Here is an 18,909-nt window from a genome sequence, read left to right on the forward strand (position 1 = left end):
ATAATATATGTTTGTTCTTTACTGGTTTTCCTCAAATATATGTGTATATATGTATATTTGTATACATATATTTGAAAGTATGTACAAATATACATACACACACACACACATATTTTTTTTTTTGGGGGGAGAGAAACCAGTAAAGAACATTTACTTATTCCTTTACATGGTGAAAAGTAAATTTTATTTAATAAGAAATAGTTCAGATAAAATTATTGATGACGAATTGAAACCTTGTAAAAGGATTACTTGTTATTTCTAATTTTTCCTGTGTAATCACAATTAAAACAAATTCTTATATAGTTATAACTGTGTAAATACTGTTCACTTATATTATGATTACATGTTATTTCTTTTTGTGATTTTTCTGAACCAATAATTGTCTCGGTTTTTGTTACTGTTGTGGTTTTTATAGTTTTCTAATCACTAAGTTTGTTCCCCAATGCTATATTCCCAGACTCTCTGCTGGAGCTCTGAACTCCTCTGTGTATGTTCAAACACAATTTATTAATACTGTACTTTTTTTTTTTTATTGATTCATCCCTTCTCTAGTCTTCTGTCCTCTACTAATCTGAACTAATTGCTCTTTAGGAGTGTTGAGCAGCTGTCATCCTAAGACTTCCTTTCAACATCAACCTGTGGAATGTCCTCTTTTTTTCTTCTGTAATCTCTTTATTCCTAGATGTTGTCTTCTGTCTTTCTTGTTTTACTTCCTTGTTTTTATGTATCATATCTCCCAGTAGCTTCCTGATATCAGCAGTTTTTTTCAGTCCTTGCATATCTGACCATGTCTTTATTGTACATTTACCCTTAATTGATTGATTGATTGATTGGGTGTAAAATTTTGGATTGAAAATAACTTTCTTTTATAATTTTGAAAATCTTGCTCTTTTTCCATGCTCAGCAATAGTGCCGATGAGAAGATAGATGCCATTCTGATACCCGATTCTTTGAATGTTTGACTGTGGGAGCTTTTTGGATCCTTGCATTGTCCCTGTTACTTAAAACTTTCCTAATAATGTGCCTTGGTGTACATCTTTTCCCCATTCATCGTATGGAATGTCTTTGACTTTTTAAATCTGGAAACACCCTTCAGTTCTGTGTGATTTCATGTTTGCTGTTTCTGGATAATTTTCACTATCTCTCTTCTTTTCTCTCTCTGGATCTCCTTTTATTTGGTTGTTGAACCTCTTAGGTTAGTCTTTCAATTATCTTTTCTGTTTCCTTTTCCCTCTTTTTCTCTTTTTGTTCTTCTCAGATGGCCTCAAGTTTATCTTCCAAACTTGCTATTTTTTCATATTAGATATTTAATGTCTAAGGTAGCTTTCTTTTCTACGTTATTGTTTCCTTATTATTATTTTGAGTTTTCTTTTGTTCCCTGCCTTGTCTGTGTTTCTTTTGTGTTTGTTTTGACCTCTGACATTTCATTTTATGGGCTTTCTTCAAATGTATTGGAATTATATTTGAGAGAAGCACTAAAATTACCTCTGGCAGCTCTGTGTATAAGAATGGAACTAGTTGACCAGCAAATCTTGCTGTAAAAGATGGTAGGGTTCGCTACCCTGAATTCACATGCTTCTTGTGACTTTTCTCTTTGCAAGCTTAAGTTTTATTTTTGGTCTGCTGAGTTAGCTACTTACCTATTTATCTGTTTTCTAACTTCCAAACATTTTTTCTAGCTTCCACATTTTTGACATCTCCTATATGCTGTTGTCTATTCCCTTCTGCTGTTTGTCTTTTTGGGTTTATCCTTTTCTGTGACTTTGTTGTAGTTTTGAGAGGGTTTTGCGAGGGATGGGCATAAACCCATGTGTTCTAATCTCCGTTTTGATGGGAGCTCCTGCCCTTCATAATTTCTTGGAGTGTTCTAAAATTGTAATTTTTATTTTATTTTTAAAATCAATCAATCTATCTATCTATCTATCTATCTATCTATCTATCTATCTATCTATGAATGACAGTCTCACTCTGTTGCTCAGGCTGGAGTGCAGTGGTGCAGTCTCAGCTCACTGCAACCTCCACTTCCTGGGTTCAAGCAATTCTCCTGCCTCAGTCTCCTGAGTAGCTGGGATTATAGGCACCTGCCACCATGCCTGCGTAGTTTTTGTACTCTTAGTAGAGACGGGATTTCACCATGTTGGCCAGACAGGTCTCGAACTCCTGACCTCAAGTGATCTGCCCGTCTCAGCCTCCCAAAGTGCTGGGATTACAGGTATGAGCCACCATGCCTGGCCTAAAATTGTGATTTTTGATACTGAGTTTGTAATATGATCTCTTTATAAATCTATAAAACCCTTAATATATTTCAGTGATTAACAGACTCCTTGAGTGCCCATAAATTAGAACCATTCAAAGAAAAAATCATAGTTCAATTCTGATTTGTTTTAGAGAAGTTGTCAAACAAAGTGACAAGCAGGGAAGGGAAAACTTCTGTAAGGTAGCATTACAAGGAATCACGACAATTAAAGCAAATCATACCCAAATTTATAGTTGATTAGAACAGAAGTAAATGGTCCAGGCACGATGGCTCATGCCTGTAGTCCTAGCGCTTTCAGAGGCCAAGGCAGGTGGATAGCTTAAGCTCAGGAGTTCAAGACCAGCCTAAGCAACATGGCGAAACCCCATCTCTACAAAAAAAAATACAAAAATTAGCCAGGCATGGTGGTGCTCACCTGTAGTCCCAGCTACTCAGGAGGGTGAGGTGGAAGGATTGCTTGAGCCCAGGAGGCAGAGGTTGCATTGAGTCGAGATTGCGCCACTGCAGAGCTAGACCCTGTCTCAACAGCACAACAAAAAGAATAGACATAAATGATACTTTTCTTTTTCTCAACCACTGGGTCTTTTACAATAGTTTTGTCGAGGTGGTGGAACAAAAGTACAATCTTGGGCCCCTCCTTATCTAATTGATACTGTGCTTGACCTAACATCTGTATCTGTTAAGTCAAGGTTGTTGCTTTGCAACCTCTTGTTATTTGTGTTCACAACTTAGCTTGGTTACCTTTGGCCCATAAAACTTTCTGGTTCTTTTCTTTTTTTCTTTAGCTTTAGTTTGAGGGATTCATTTGGCCATTACCTACTTAGTTGTGGTACTGGGGAGTTGACTTTCTTTTAGGATATAACAGAAAGTTTTAGATGGATATTTTGGTGTCCCAGTTGTTTTCAGTGAAATTTTTCTCCATTCTGTTTTATCCTTTTTGATTATTTCATGGATGAAAGGTCTTTTCAGCATGGTGAGAGATCTGTATTGTCAACTTTTGCTTCTGGTTTATTTTCAGCCCAGAGGACCTGTATTCTCTGGCAGCTTTTACCGTTGCTGTTTCCAGTCCAGACTCTGGATTGGTCCTTAAGCAGTGATGGAGCAAATATAACACAGAGCAAGTTTAGCATTGGACCACTGACAAATTTCATAAAGCTAACTTTTTAGATAATAGAGATAAAATTTTTTCTCTGATTTCAAAATTTCAGAACTGAGATTCACTGCTACATTAAGGGAGAGATTTATATTTCACATCAAGTGGGTCTATTGTGTGTGGATCCTGTATTCTTAACATAATTTTCAGAGAATTTATGGGTTATAACAATATAAACAAAAAATTTCCAAATTTAATTTACTTCTATCTAGTTTGGCTTATTGCAGTTGGGGGAATATTAGGGGCCTAAAATTAAATTGCCATTTTCATCAATTTATAGTGTGGCTTTTAAAAAGGAAATGGTATATGATAACCATTACAAGATATGTTGGTTTTTAAAATTTTAGTGTGTACACCTGTGCCCTGGGTAGCTATTATAAACAAACCTTTTGAAATATTTTTTATTCAAGAAAAGTATGGAGCATGATTGGAAATAGTGCCTTATGAATTTGATTTTTTATACCTGTTATAGGAAGAGCTTGTCTGATGAGAATGTATCTTGACAAATTGACATGTTTTGATAGGTGCTGAGATAATTGTACAGATTTCTAAAATTAAACAAATCGCAAACAGATTTCTGTAGAAGGTTAATCCAATATCAAAGTTGTTGTGTTAGTTTAAGCATTGCTAACTATGACGAAGATCTTCTTTTGGCATTTCTGAGCATGTGATGTAAATTAGGTGTTGAGATGGGTCAACTGTATTACATAGTAAGAATTTTGTTTTCTGGATATTAGTGGAAGATATTCCCAAATCTTTAGTATGAGTTGATTAAATAATATATCTATTTGTTCATGTTTGCGGTAAACTCTTGAACTGCTTATGGCAAGTCTACCTTTAAAGAGTATGTGTTAACAAAATTGCTCTTTCTATGCAATAAAGCTTCAAAATGCAACATTTTGTTGTTACCAAGGAGCATTCTACAGTAGTGTTGTGTATGATGTAGAGCAAACTTATGGGAATTGTCTCTGCCATATGAAAAGTTAAAATATATTATTGAATAAAAGATGCTATTTTGAAAATAGAATGCACTTAAGTGCATTTTTTAAAAGCATATACATATTGAAATTTGTAAAATATTTTAAAAATACTCTGAAAAGGGACTGCAAAAAAATTTTTGGTGAAGTAATAGAATACAGAGTTCTTGTCAGTATAAAAATTGTAGATATTAATCTCTTTAAGTTTATATGCTTTATTACCTGTAATAGAAACGTGATTCTTTGGGATTTGTGATACTCGATATAATATGTAAAATATTTAATAAATTGCTAGATCATTTGAGCTTTCTCGTTGCAGTGCTCGTGGCTTTTGGCAAAAACAAACAAAAAGCAATGCTTGATTTTTATTCTGGGAAATTTCTCACTTAATTGTTATAGGCTAGGGCCTAGGCATCAGGATTTTTAAAAAACCTTCCTAGCAGATTCCAATGTGTGGCCTGGGTGAGAACCATTGACTTATGGGTTGTAGTGTAGGGCCTTGTGGTGAAACAGATAATAAATATTTGCTCAAAATAAGAAGCAAAGGATTTTCTCAATTTTTAAAGTTAACTTTTTATTTTTAAATAGTTTTAGATTTATAGAAGAAATACAAAAATAGTTTAGAGAGTTTCCATATGCCTCCCACATTCAGTGTCCCCTGTTATTAACATCTTATATTCGTATGATACGTTTGTCTAAATAATGAACCAATATTAATACAGATTTGAAACTAAAGTGCCTATTCTTTTCAGATTTATTTAGTTTTTACCTAATGTTCTTTTTGTGTTTTAGGACCCATCAAGATGCAGTATTACATTTAGTCATCATATCTCCTTAGGCTTCTCTTTTTTTAAAAAACAAAAATTGATACATAACAATTATACATATTTACAGGGTAAAGTGTGATGTTTTGATACATGTATACAATGTGTAAAAATCAAATCAGAATATTTAGCATTTCCATCACCTCATGCATTTATCATTTATTTGTGATAAGAACATTCAAAATCTTCTACCATTTTGAAATATACAATATTGCTGACCATAGTCACTGTACTATGCAGTAGAACACCAGAAATGATTCCTCCTAACTGTAATTTTGTATTTATTGACCAATCTCTCCCTACCACTCCCAGCCTCCACAAGCCTCCCCTACCTCTGGAAAACACCATTTCTACTCTCTACTTCCATGAGATCAGCTTCTTTAGTCTTTCTGCACTTGGCTAATTTCACATGGTATATATACGATAAAAACGAATGCAATTTTGTCATTTGTGGCAAGCATGTATTTCCCTGGAGGACGTTAAATGATATAAGCCATGCACAGAAAGGGTTCATGATGTCACAGCTTCTCAGAATGTCCTTGTTTTTGATGACCTTGAGAGTTTTGGGTAATAATGGTTAGATATTTTGTAGAATATCCTTCAATTGGGATTTTTTTTCTAATGATGAGACTAAGCTTACTGGTTTTTGAGAAGACCCAGAGATAAATATAAGTCTCATCACATCAAGAGTAAATTATTCTGTCAACATGACTTACCACTGTTGATGTTAACCAGGATCACCTGACTGAGGTAGCATGTCACATTTCTTTACAGTAAAATATTCTTTCTTCCTTTTCATACTGTACTCTTTGGAAGGAAGTCACAGTACACAGCTCACATTTAAGAAGTGGGGGGTTATTCTCAACTTTCTTGAGGATTGAGTATTTAGAATTTTTTCTACACAGGATATTTGTCTACTCTCCCCATTTATTCAGTCATTTGCATCAGTATTGACTCACGGTTATTAGTTTATATTTTGGATTATAGTCCAATACTACTATGTTTATTTATTTATTTTGCTCAAATTGTTCCAGCTTTGGCCATTGGGAACCTTTTGTTTTTACTCCTTTGTCCCTATGACATATCCCCATCGTTGTGGCGTTTTGTTTTGTTTTTAACACTTCCTTACTCTCTGACACTATAAGATATTCTAGGCTCATATTGTATATTTCCTGTTCCAGTCCTAGAATAAGGAGCCTACTTCCTTTTACTGGAAAACTGTAGGAAATCAAGATTGAATTCCACGGGGACTTTTTTTTACTGTGGGACATTGTTGCTTCTGTGCCCTCTCAGCTTATGAGGCAAGGAGATATATGTGTGTATACTAACCTGTGTATATACACATTTATAACTACATATGTAGGCACCTATGTGTGTGTATATATATGTATGTATGTGTATACATCTGTATCTGTATTAAACTAAACATTAATTTATACTGATGTGTCTGACTCTAATCCATTATTATTCTAGGTGGGTCCCCTTGCTTGTTTATAACCTACAACTCCAGTAGTGAGAAACCTGGCTCCCATCATTCATTTACTAAGTTTTTCACCTCCAGTATACATATCTAGTGGTTTCAGAATTCTTAACCCGTATAGAAAACATTGAAAACAACATTATCAGTTGCAATGCTTATGTATCATTCCTTTTGTCTTTAGTCTAACAGAATTCACAGTTCACTTACTCCAAAGTTACTTAGGTTAGTACGTTTTCTTCTCACCCCCTTCAGTGAAGTTGTTTCAATACATTTTTAATACAGTTACTTTTTTTTTTGCCACAATTCTACATTTCACCCTGGGATCCCCTGACCTCCTAAATTATTTTTTTAAATTTTGCATACGTTAGGTTCACTCTTTTTGTTGTTGTTGTCGTTGTAGCTTTTGAGACTGGTCTCTCTCTTTCACCCAAGCTAGAGTTCAGTGGCACAAACATAGCTCACTGTCTTGAACTCCTGGGCTGAAGTGATCCTCCTGCCTCAGCCTCCCAAGTAGGTGGGACTACAGGCAGGCACCACCAGGCCTGGCTAATTTTTTTAATATTTTGTAGAGACAGAGGTCTTACTGTGTGCTCAGGCTGGTCTAGAACTCCTGGTCTCAAGGGATCCTCCTGCCTCAGTAGGTTCACTCTTTATGATGTAAAGTTTTGACAAATGCATGGTATTAGGCATCAAAATGATACATATGATACACTGTAGTGTCAAACAGAACAGTTTCATCACCCTTAAAAAAATCCATTGTGCTTCACATAATCAACTCTCCCCCAACCCCCTTTCAACCACTGATCTGTTTACCATTTACAGTTTTGGCTTTTCCAGAATATCATATAATTGGAATCATATATTATGCAGCCTTTTCAGACTGGCTTTTTTCACTTAACATTATGTTTTTTATAAGAGTCATCCATTTTTTTGTGTGTGTGGCTTAATAACCCATTTTATCACTGAATAGTATTACATTGCATAGATACACCACAGTTCATTTATCCATTAACTTATTGAAGGCCATCTTCAATGGTTACTTACTAGTTTGGGGCAGTTATTAGTAAATAAAGCTGCTGTATACATTCATATGCTGGCTTTTGTGTGGATATAAGTTTTCAGGTACATTGAGTAAGTATCTAGGATCATAGTTGCTGGATCTTACGGTATGTTCAGCTTAGTAAGAAACTGCCAAACTCTTTTCCAAAGTTGTATCATTTTATATTCCTACTAACCAAGGAATGAGAGTTTCTGTTGCTGTGCACCAGCAGTTTGTATGGTCAGGGTTTTTGTTTGTTTGTTTTTGCATTTTAACCATTCTAAAAGGTGTTTAGTGGTATCTCGTTTTAATTTGCAATTCCTTAATGATGAAGATGCTGAGCATCTTTTTATATGCTTATTTGCCATTTATATATCTTTGGCAAAGTGAATGTTCAATAGTTTTCCCCATTTTAAAATTGTGTTGTATGTTTTCTTATTGTGAATTTTTAAGAGTTCTTTGTGTATTTTGGATACGAGTCCTTTATAAAGTATGTATTTAACAAATGTTTTCTCCCATTTTTAGTTTGTCTTTTCATTCTTTAACAGTGTCTTTCACAGAGCAGAAATTTCTAGTTTTTAGTTTTTGCCTTTTGTTTTTTTAGAGACAGGGTCTTACTCTGTCGCCCAAGCTGAGTGCAGTGGATGATCATAGCTCACTATAGCCTCAAGCTCCTGGTCTCTAGCAATCCTCCTGCCTCAGCCTCCTTCAGTGCTGAGATTACCAGGCATGAGCCACTGTGCCCAGCTAAAGTTTTTAGTTTTACTATGAAAATATCAGCTTTTTTTCATGGTTCATGCTTTTGGTGTCTATAAATTCACTACCAAACTCAAAGTCATGTAGATTTTCTCCTGAGTTTTCTTCTATAGGTTTTACGGTTTTGCATGTTATATGGGTCTTTGAAGCATTTTGAGTTAATTTTTGAGAAAGCTGTAAGGTCTATGTCTGGGTCCTTTTTTTTATTTTTATTTTTTCGTATGGATATCCAGCTTGTTCTAGCACCATTTAATTAAAAAACGGTTCTTTCTCCAATGAGTTGCTTTTGTGTCCTTTTCAAAAATCTGTTGACTGTATTTGTGTTGGTCTGTTTCTGAGCTCTTTATTCTGTTTCATTGTTATATCATTGCTATATGTGTGTATTCTTTTGCCAGTACTATGCTGTTTTGATTATCATAGTGTTGTAGAAGTTTTAAGATTGGACACTGAATCTTCCAATTTTCTTTTTCCTTTCCTTTTCTTTTCGACATGGCATCTTGCTTTGTTAACCAGGTTGGAGTGCAGTGGCAGCAATCACACTCACTGCAGCCTTGACCTCCTGGGCTCAAGTGATTTTCCCACATCAGCCTCCCGAGTAGGTGGTACTGTAGGCGCACACTGCCACATTTGGCTATTTTTTGTATTTTTTGTAGAGACAGTGTCTCACTATGTTGCCCAGGCCAGTCTCAAACTCCTGGGCTCAAGCAGTCCACCCACTTCGGCCTTCTAAAGTGCTGGGGTTGCAGGTGTGAGCCACCACTCCTGACCAAATTTTGTTTTTCTGATTCAGTATTGCCTTGGCTGTTCTAGGCCTTTTGCATTTCCATAGAAAAGATCATTTTGTCAATGTTTCTAAATTAGCTTCCAGGAATTCTTATTGGGATTGAATGAAATCTGTACATCAAGTTAGGAAGAAATGACATTTTAACAGTATTGAGTCTTCAAATTCATGAACATGGGATGTTTCTCAATTTATTTAGATCATCTTTTATTTTTTGCATCAGTGTATACAGATCCTGTACATGTTTTAATATGTTAGACCTAAGTGGGTTTTTTTTCTGTTGAAATTTTTTTCAGTTTCTAATTTCAGTTGTTTATTGCTGGTATGTAAGAAAGCAATTGACTTTTGTGTATTGCCCTTGTATCCTGTGACCTTGCCATACACACTAATTTTTATTAGTTCTAGGAGTTTTTTTGTAGATTCTGTGAAATTTTCCACACAGACAACGATGTCATCTGCAAATATAGTTTCTTTCTTTCCAGTATTTATAACTTTTTTCTTATGGCACTAACTAGATGTCAGTTTTCTTTTAACTTTAATATGTTTCTGTATCCTCACTATGTTTCCTTGTCTCCCTGGTTCAGAGGTTATATATTTTTCCCATTTATAAATATGGGTATGGAAGAAAAATAAGACATGGTAATTGCCTACAAGAAGATTGCAACCTAATGAGTGAGACAAATAAACTGATAACTGATTATAATGCAATGTAACAAGTACTGTGATAGAGGTACGCATGAAGAACAGTAATTGTTTTATTGCTCTTGGTTTTTTCACTTCCCTCGAAAGGCCCCTTCTCTGCTTGTTTTTTTAGTCAGCTACATGAACCCTTTCTTCTGGGCCCTTTCTCCTCATTCAAAAATATAGTTATCCTTTGACCATTTAAAAAATAAGGGAAAAAACAACAAATTATTTACAACTACACTTCTTGATAGCATAGTCAGAGCCTTTGTTTTTTCACTTTGCACTTACACTGTGCCTCTTACACTGTGGCTGAAGTATTCTCCAGCGGTATTCTCTCCAAGGCATATTTCTGTGTAAGATGAGATTACTTTAGCACTTACTTAATTTGAGGTGTCCATAGGTCACTTAAGTCATTCTGTATAGCAGGCAGTTGGATATGCAGGTCTGAATGCCAAGGGAGAAAGAACTCAGGCAAATTAGGAAATCACTGCTTTCTGCAGTTGGTAGTTAAACCATGAACATAGATTGGATTGCTCAAAAAGTATTTAAAGAAAAGTGTAGGTTGCTGCTTTTGTCTTGACATCCTAGCCATTGCTTCCTCTGGAAAGAGGAAGCCTTTCATGGGGCTCCTCCAGGCTTCAGTTAGGCAAGTGCTCCTCTATGTTCACCACGGTATACTGCGTTTAGCTCTGAGAATATTTATCTCACTGTAGTTGTCTATTTTCTAACTCCCCATTAAACTATACATTTCTCAAGGAAAAGATTATACCTTAGCACACTTGCCTGGCACACAGAAAGCATTTATTACATAAATATTTCATTGGTAAATATTTATCAAATCAAGAAACACATGTATAAAACTGTTTTAAACAGGTTTTGCCTGACTTTTACTCATCATTAAGGATAGTGCCAGCCACAAAATCATCAATACAGAATGTATTTGCATTTAATAATTAATAAGGTGTACAGTAGCACATGAAGTATTTCTTTAGCAATGCCTAAGTCAAATGTGTGAAAAATATTGGGTTGTGAGGGAGGTTGTTTTTTGTTGCCCTGACATTTTTCTGCCCCAGAATTTCGTTTTTATCAGGAAGTTCAATGATGTAAACTGTATGTTAAAATCAATATTGTTGCTTTAGCATGTTTCAAGTAGTCTTCTTTTGAATTGTATGTTTTGGAAATTAATTTTCTAAAATTATTTTACAAAATTATATCTAAGTTTATGTAGGTGATATTTCTGTTGTTAACATTTAAACGATAAAAATACAATTTATGTATTAAAATTTATGTTTACTACCAACAAACCAAAAAGAACAACAACAAAATTTCTGCTTACTCTTAGAATACTATGATAATGGAAAAGGAATGAGAGAAAGAAAGAATGAAGAAAAGAAAAAAATATTTTTAAAGACCCTTTAGCCCTTAGTTGTATTTGTTCTAGGAATAAAAGATAATACAATCATAAATCTTTTCATATAAAAGCAATTTAGAATGAAGTTTTGATAAATTAATGTGACTATTGATTATTTCCTTTTGTATGCTTCTATCAATTTTGTGGAATTACCACCTGTTCATTGAGTTCCTGCTATTATATGCAAGTGGAGATTACTGAATGTGAAAGACATTTGTTGTCCTTGAGGAACATAAACATTGCTTATATAAAGGTATCAACATGACAGTGGTTATAGTATTTTTAAATATGTAACTTTTTACAAATTTATCAAGGAACCATTAGCCTATTTCTGAAAGATATTGAGGTATGTTAGTAAATGTAATAACCTATTTTATAAACCTATTTGTGTAAATCTCCAAACAGTGGAATTTTAGTCTTTTGTCTTTGGTTCCCTCTTGTGGATATTTTATAAACTGCTTGTAATAACACAACAGTTTTTAAAGGTGTTATTCTTATTTTAAAATATTTGATTTTATAAGTTTCTTTATATTTTGTCAATCCTTTGACATGCTTTGGCTGTGAAAGGAAAAAGAAATGTCACAGTTAAGGTTGCTTTTACTTTTAATTCACTCTATTGTATACTAGTATTGTGCACAGGAGATGTAAGGTAATCTTTTGTTTGGAAACTTCTCCTATAATGCCAAAAACTTGTACAGTCTTGCATCATGAAGCCTCTGAAGTCCTGCCCATATGCCTTTTCACCATTTAGCCTTGTTATACTGATGAATAAGTCTTTTATGACGTTTGGAGATCCTGAAAGCTTTGATGTAACTTTAAAACCTGCCTGTGAACGTGCAAAAAGTTAGGATCCATGAAGTTTCTGTTTGCTAAAGACAGGTATGTCAAAGACAGCAGCTGTATAAGCTATTAAGCTGATTTTGTAGTGAAAGAGAAAGACCACCTACTTACAGCAATGAGAAGACAATTCTTTTTACAGATTTTCAGATACTGTAAATCTTAGTTTTTAATGGGTGAATACCAATTTGTTACTTTTTTCAGCCTGTCAGACATTGAAGTGGCACTTAAGGGCAGCTATTTGAAAGAGATTATTTTTTATGTTTTCTCGGTAATTTTTAGCTCAATTGGATCAGAGTTACCAGTTGACCTACCGTGGGCAATTTCACTTGGAACACAGGAACAATAAACAGATACAACCTTTGTGTATTGATAACAAGGACAATGGGGTAACTGCTATCCTTTACCAGAGTTGGAAGTACAATTTAAAGGTAATGCTCTGTTGGGTCACATCAGTAGTTTCACCTTGCTATAGGAAAGAGTGTTTTTAGTTTAGTAGGACTCTTACATGATTCGAGACATACAAGCAAATGTACAGTAGTACCCTTTGATTTTTGCCTTTTCTAACTCACTGATTAAAATCTATTTACCAACCTAGGTTAACATGTTAGCATCAAGTAGTCAACAGTCCCCAAATTCAGTTACGCATGGGGAAAGAAGTGAAAGATTCTTACCCTAGTTTTCCCCAGTTTTGTGTTCATGTTCTTGCAGTTGCATTGGACATGCCTTGTTGATTTCTTACTTGATGGGAAAATGAATAATAGATTTCATTTCCTTGATCATGTGGTCAAGTGACAAAGTATAGTAAGTCACTTTTTGATTACAAATAACTGGTGTTATCTATTTTATTCAAATTAAAATCTCTCAACTTTCTCTTTAGATTCAGTTTGATCTCTAGGTTCTGAATATTGGAGTTATTGTTGATCCATTATATTTGACTACCTAGAAACTTTCTAGAAAATGTTAATTCCTCTTTAGCGATTTCTTTCAGATTCAACTTGTCATTTGTTACTATATGACTCTATTTAGTACAGGCTCTAATTAATTATCCTCAAATCTGGATTCTAGTAATAACTTTCTGATTCTAGTCTTTCTCCGGTCTTTCCTTCTCCAAATCATCTTTTAGTTCCCATGGTTCCTATCACTCCTTTGCCGAGCAACTTATGCTGGGCTCCCAGTGTTCAAAGCATCCATAAGCTGTAGGACATCCCCTAATTCAATCAAACTTACTCATTGCTTTCCATTCTAGCCGGAATATTTCTACTTTTGTGTTCGATTTTTTTTGCAGTTTAGAATGATACTGTCTATTCTTCCCTAATTTTACCCCAAGATCCAGCTTTCTAAGGGGACTAAATTAATTCTAAGGAGCAAGGGCATCTTAATTCTGTTGTTTGTTCTTTCTACCCATTCTCAGTGACTTGTTTACTCATGTGTTTATCTTTGGAATAGTGAGTTCATGTTTGGCTAGATTTTATCTCTGAGAACGGTGTGAGTTGAGGGTTCAGTATGCATCCCTGTAACATGGATTTGTATTTGTTTTTATCAGGCACCTGGGGTGCTACCTTACTGGGGCTATATTTGGCTAACTTCTCAGTACGAGGTTTCCCCAGAGCGTGTGAGTGATGTAAAATCGAAGGCCTAAACCATGGTTATAAATTCTAAAGGAAGTTTTCCCAATCCCTGTCCCCTACCTTGCCTAGCTCAGGTGAGACTTGTCATCTCCTTTGCCACTGGGTAAATTGTTTCTTGTCTACCTTTTTCCTGAGGATGTAGTCTTTCAAAATTCCCAATTTTAAGTGAAGGTTTCATTTCTACTTTGGAAAGAAACCAAAGACTTCCCTTTTCCCCTTTATCTATTAAAATAGAAACCTATTTAACCAATAATCCCCCACCCCCATCATCGCATGCCTCTAAAGAAGCCCTCAAGTTAGATTTGACTTATTACCATAGCTCTGTTTTGAGCCCTGTCTTGAAAACTCAGCTATGTATTTGTAGTATGTTTGTTACATTTATTATTGACTGTTTAATTAGCACCTTTAAGAGGTTTTAAAAATATTTAGACCACTATAATGCAACTTTTTGTATAATTGTTTCAAGTATATATTGTACACATTTTTTTCTGACGAATATTTTTTTCATGCTATAGCAGAATGCATATTCATTAGAATTGTCCAACGGAATGAAAGTCATTAAGATCACTGCTCTTATACTGATATTATACTGTTAGGTGATTGCATGTACAGTAAAGAAGTGTTTAATGTCATTTTAAGAAGCAAAATAAAATTAGAATATTTTCCATTTAGGACACCTGTTTAAGAAGTAGTCTAACTATCTCATCAAATAGGTATCCTAACTGAGAAAAATTCTATTTTTATATTCTAAACATTTTTAGAATATAGAAACAATTTTGTATTCTAAAGTATTTGTCTTTGGGACACTAATGACAAATTAGTCTCACAAATGACAAATACTTTTTATCCTTAATTCAGTCAATTACTGAGTATTTAGAAAATGCTTTAAGGTAGTAGTTATTACACGTATCTACTAGTAGATAATGCAAAATCTCTGATTGTTTCTCAGACTGTTTTAGCATAAGCCTGTCTTAGCAGTGGAGTAGGATTTCCTAATAATGTTTTCAAATATTTGTATTCCATGTGGATTTTATGATTCATAAACTGGATTATCATCAGTACTCTGTTTTGCATTCCTGGCACATGATGGCCACTGATTGAAAGTGCTGTTGTATTCCTTACTGGAATTGGCTGCTTTCTACAGTAGGGAAGCATCTGTTCTGCAGACCTTTTTCTATAAAGTATCAACATGTTTTTCCTTCTGCTTTTCTTTTGTGAGGAATAACAGTATATGTAAGTGGAATATAATTTTTTAAAAACATAAATGTTTCATTATAAAAATATAAAAAGTATCAAATGAAATTATAATACTAATCTAAAATATCAAGAATAAGTTAAGAATTTTAAAAAGTAAAAGCTGTGGCTTAAAAGTTTTCAACACCATCACCAAATTATAAATGAGTTTTCTAATTTCGTTTAACTAGTCATTCCATCTGTACTTTATTAATTTCTATTTGTGTGTCACCCTCTCATTAGTGAATTGAGTGTTCATGCTATTTTTATTGCTATTTTTTACTGTCAATTTGTAAATTAGATTAGCATTCTTTAGCAAATTGACTACGTAAGTAAAAATAATATGCAGTAAGATCAATCCCTTCCAAACCTAATTCAGTGTTTTTACAATTTTATCTAAGCCAATTGTGTGAATCCAGAGGTTCAGGCCTTATTGTCCCTTTGTAGATTCAACTCTAATGTAGAATATAGGGAGGCTAAAGACTATGTTATACCAATCAGATGTTATGTTTCTTGTTAAGTTTAATGGTCACAGCTTTGAATCTCACAAGGATAAGAGACAAATGACTCACACATGTAAAAACAGACTTAGTGTTTTGGGAATAAACTGGTTGCAACTGTGATAAAATAAGATATTCAACCAGCAGATTTGAAAAAGGAACTGATGTAAAATCATCTTCATCTCTTTACTTCGGAAAATGAAACATGCTCTTGCAAACCTGTAGTGTAAGTTAAATAGGGCTTGAGAAATGCTTAGATAGTTTAAAAGCCTTACATAATTAGAAGGTAGGTCTTAGGCTTTAGAATTAGACCTTGCTAGAATTCTTGCTTCTCCACTTATTTGTTGTATGACCTTGGACAAATTATGAAACCTATTTGAGCCTCAGGTTCCTTTGCCTAAGAGGATTAATAGCACCTCTCAGGGTTAATAAGATAATTTTTTTTTTTTCCTTTTGAGACGGAGTCTCACGCTGTCTCCCAGGCTGGAGTGCAGTGGCGCAGTCTTGGTTCACTGCAACCACCACCTCCCGGGTTCAAGTGATTCTTCTGCCTCAGCCTCCCAAGTAGCTGGGATTACAGGCACGTGCGACAATGCCCAGCTAATTTTTTGTATTTTTAGTAGAGATGGGGTTTCATTATATTGGCCAGGCTGGTCTTGAAATCCTGACATCAGGTGATGCACCCACCTTGGCCTCCCAAAGTGTTGAGATTAAAGGCGTGAGCCACTGTGCCCAGCCAAAAGAGAATTAAAGAGACCTTAGCATAGTGCTTCCAACTCAATGATAAGTATTTTTTCATTATTAAATGAACGATCAACTGAATAATTCTAGTTATTAGCCTTATTTCCTGTTCCAAAGTATAATATCTTCAATAGCCATTCTATGTTTTATAATAATAATGTTATGTTACTATAACCTCATAACATTGTCCTTCGTTCTGTGTTTTGGCATTACCTCATAATGAGGGATTTAACATTCATTCGGGCCGGGCGCGGTGGCTCAAGCCTGTAATCCCAGCACTTTGGGAGGCCGAGACGGGCGGATCACGAGGTCAGGAGATCGAGACCATCCTGGCTAACACGGTGAAACCCCGTCTCTACTAAAAATACAAAAAACTAGCCGGGTGAGGTGGCGGGCGCCTGTGGTCCCAGCTACTCCGGAGGCTGAGGCAGGAGAATGGCGTAAACCCGGGAGGCGGAGCTTGCAGTGAGCTGAGGTCCGGCCACTGCACTCCAGCTCGGCCGACAGAGCAAGACTCCGTCTCAAAAAAAAAAAAAAAAACATTCATTCAACAAATTACATAAAAAGAACAATACTTTTTACCAGACATCAGGAATACAACTGTAAACAAGATCGGGTTACTGCCTTTATAGATTTGAGAGTCTAATGGGGGATTTAGACAAGGCAAGTAGATAGACAATTACAGTACTGTAAAATCAGCATAAGCACAGAGTACTATGGGAATACAGAGGCATGACACGTAATTCAATCTTGGGGTGTCTGAGCTGAGAAGGAATGTGTCTGAGTTTAGTTCTAATGTAAACAGTTGTAAAACACTCCACCCAAATGTATCTACCTGTGTTAAATATATAGTCTACTCATCCTTTAAGAGCTAACTCAAGTTCAGCCTCCTCTGTGGGGCCTTCTTCACTTTCTAAAGGCAGAGTTAGAGGCTCTACTCTTGGTATTCCCATTTTACTGTCAACACTTTTCTTATAGCACTTAATAGATTGTCCTGTAACTTATTGTTCACATGGTAGTAGATTTCTCCTAGATCACAAACTCCCTGAAAACTGAAATTTCAGGAATGCAACTATCTTATTCATCTTTGTATCTCCAATGTCTTGTCTACTACTTGATGTACAATAAATGCTTGTTGGATGATTAATAAGTGAAAATATAAATTTATTCATTAAATAAATATTTATCAAGTACCTACTGTATGCTAGGTGTTTTAATAATGAGGATTCAGAAGTTAAAACAGTCTCTTACCTTCTTCAGACTTACATTCTAGTGGTCGTGAAGGCCAGGTATAGACTGTGAAGAATACAGAAGAATAGAAAATGATGGCGGCTTTAGTTTAGATTGGTGGTCAGAAAAAGCTTCACTGAGGAGGTCACAGCTAAATAGAGACCTGAGTTAAATAAATTATCAATCTGGTTTATGGATGAACATTCCAGTCTGATAGATCAGCCAATTTAAAGACTTAAAAGGAAGAACATGCTTAGAATGCTCAAGAAACAGCAAAGGAGGTCATCCTGGTTAGAGCTTGGTGAGCAAGAAGGAATGTGATAGGAGATGGGATTGGCAGATATTACTAGATGGGATAGGCCAGATCACATTTGGACATGATAAAGGTTTTGGATCTTATTCTAAGTGTGATAGGAGGCCAAATGCAGAGTCCTTAGCAGGAGAGTAACATGATGTCATTTGTCTTCTGGAGGGATCAATCTGCCTATGTGAGTGAGACTAAAAGGGGCAAAAATGGAAACAATAGGAACAGTCAGTAGGCTATTTTCATGCTCCAAGTGGGAGAAGATGGTGGCTTGGACTAGAATGTACTGCATAATTTGTATGGGACTCTTTGGGAATAGAAGGTGGTGATATAAGCTTTTAAAATTGTAAGCTTGCACCTCAAACTTAAGCATTCAGGTAGATCAAAATTTAAACGTAATTCAGGTACATGTATGTAGTAGAATAATGGGCTAAGAAATAAAAGAACTTGTTTCTTAGTCCCAGATCTACTTTTAAGTAGGTGTGTGACCTTAGGGAAGTCTCTTATTTTCTATGGACCTCAGTGTTTTCAGATATAAAATGATGGTTCGAATTAGTTTCTCTCTAACTGTAAAGGTCCCTGATTTTGTAATTCCATCAAGAAGTCAATATGTATTGAACGTGTCAACCTAAATAACAAGGACTCTCTAAAAGAAAGTAACATTTATTTTAGAATAGGGCATTGCAGTGCTAGTATAGGTGCTATAGTAAATGATGTGTATATTCGGGGGGCAAAGGAAGACGAAGGTTTTTAAAGGAAAAATGGGGAGAATTGCCTAATTGTTTTGAAATCCTTATCCTTGTGCGCCAGTCTGTGGTTGGATAGGCAGTTGCTGGGTAGATGTCCTCGCAGTATTTTACATGTAAGATTGCAATGGCCATTGTGCAAAGTGGTGGTTTTGGCAGAGTCTTTTGTGATAGCTTTTGCTATCAGGCATTTATGCATGGCTTTCCCTTGTTCCATTTGTCAGGGTTGGTTTTTGTTTGTTTTTTTGTTGTTTTAAACAGAAATGTTTTTATTTTGATTCTGACAACTTTCACAAATCCTTACTGTGTTTTGAATACTAAATGA

At 35.1% G+C, this 18,909-nt stretch overlaps 1 protein-coding gene across 1 annotated transcript in view; it reads left to right on the plus strand.

Annotated features, from left to right (window-relative positions):
- STK3 (serine/threonine kinase 3) overlaps nucleotides 1–18,909 on the plus strand; it is a gene marked incomplete at its 5' end in the record, with an annotated part of 303,446 nt that overhangs the window by 170,320 nt on the left and 114,217 nt on the right. The window lies entirely within an intron of this gene.

This window comes from Colobus angolensis, unplaced genomic scaffold, assembly GCF_000951035.1.
Source record: "Colobus angolensis palliatus isolate OR3802 unplaced genomic scaffold, Cang.pa_1.0 Scaffold349, whole genome shotgun sequence".
NCBI classification, from domain to species: domain Eukaryota; kingdom Metazoa; phylum Chordata; class Mammalia; order Primates; family Cercopithecidae; genus Colobus; species Colobus angolensis.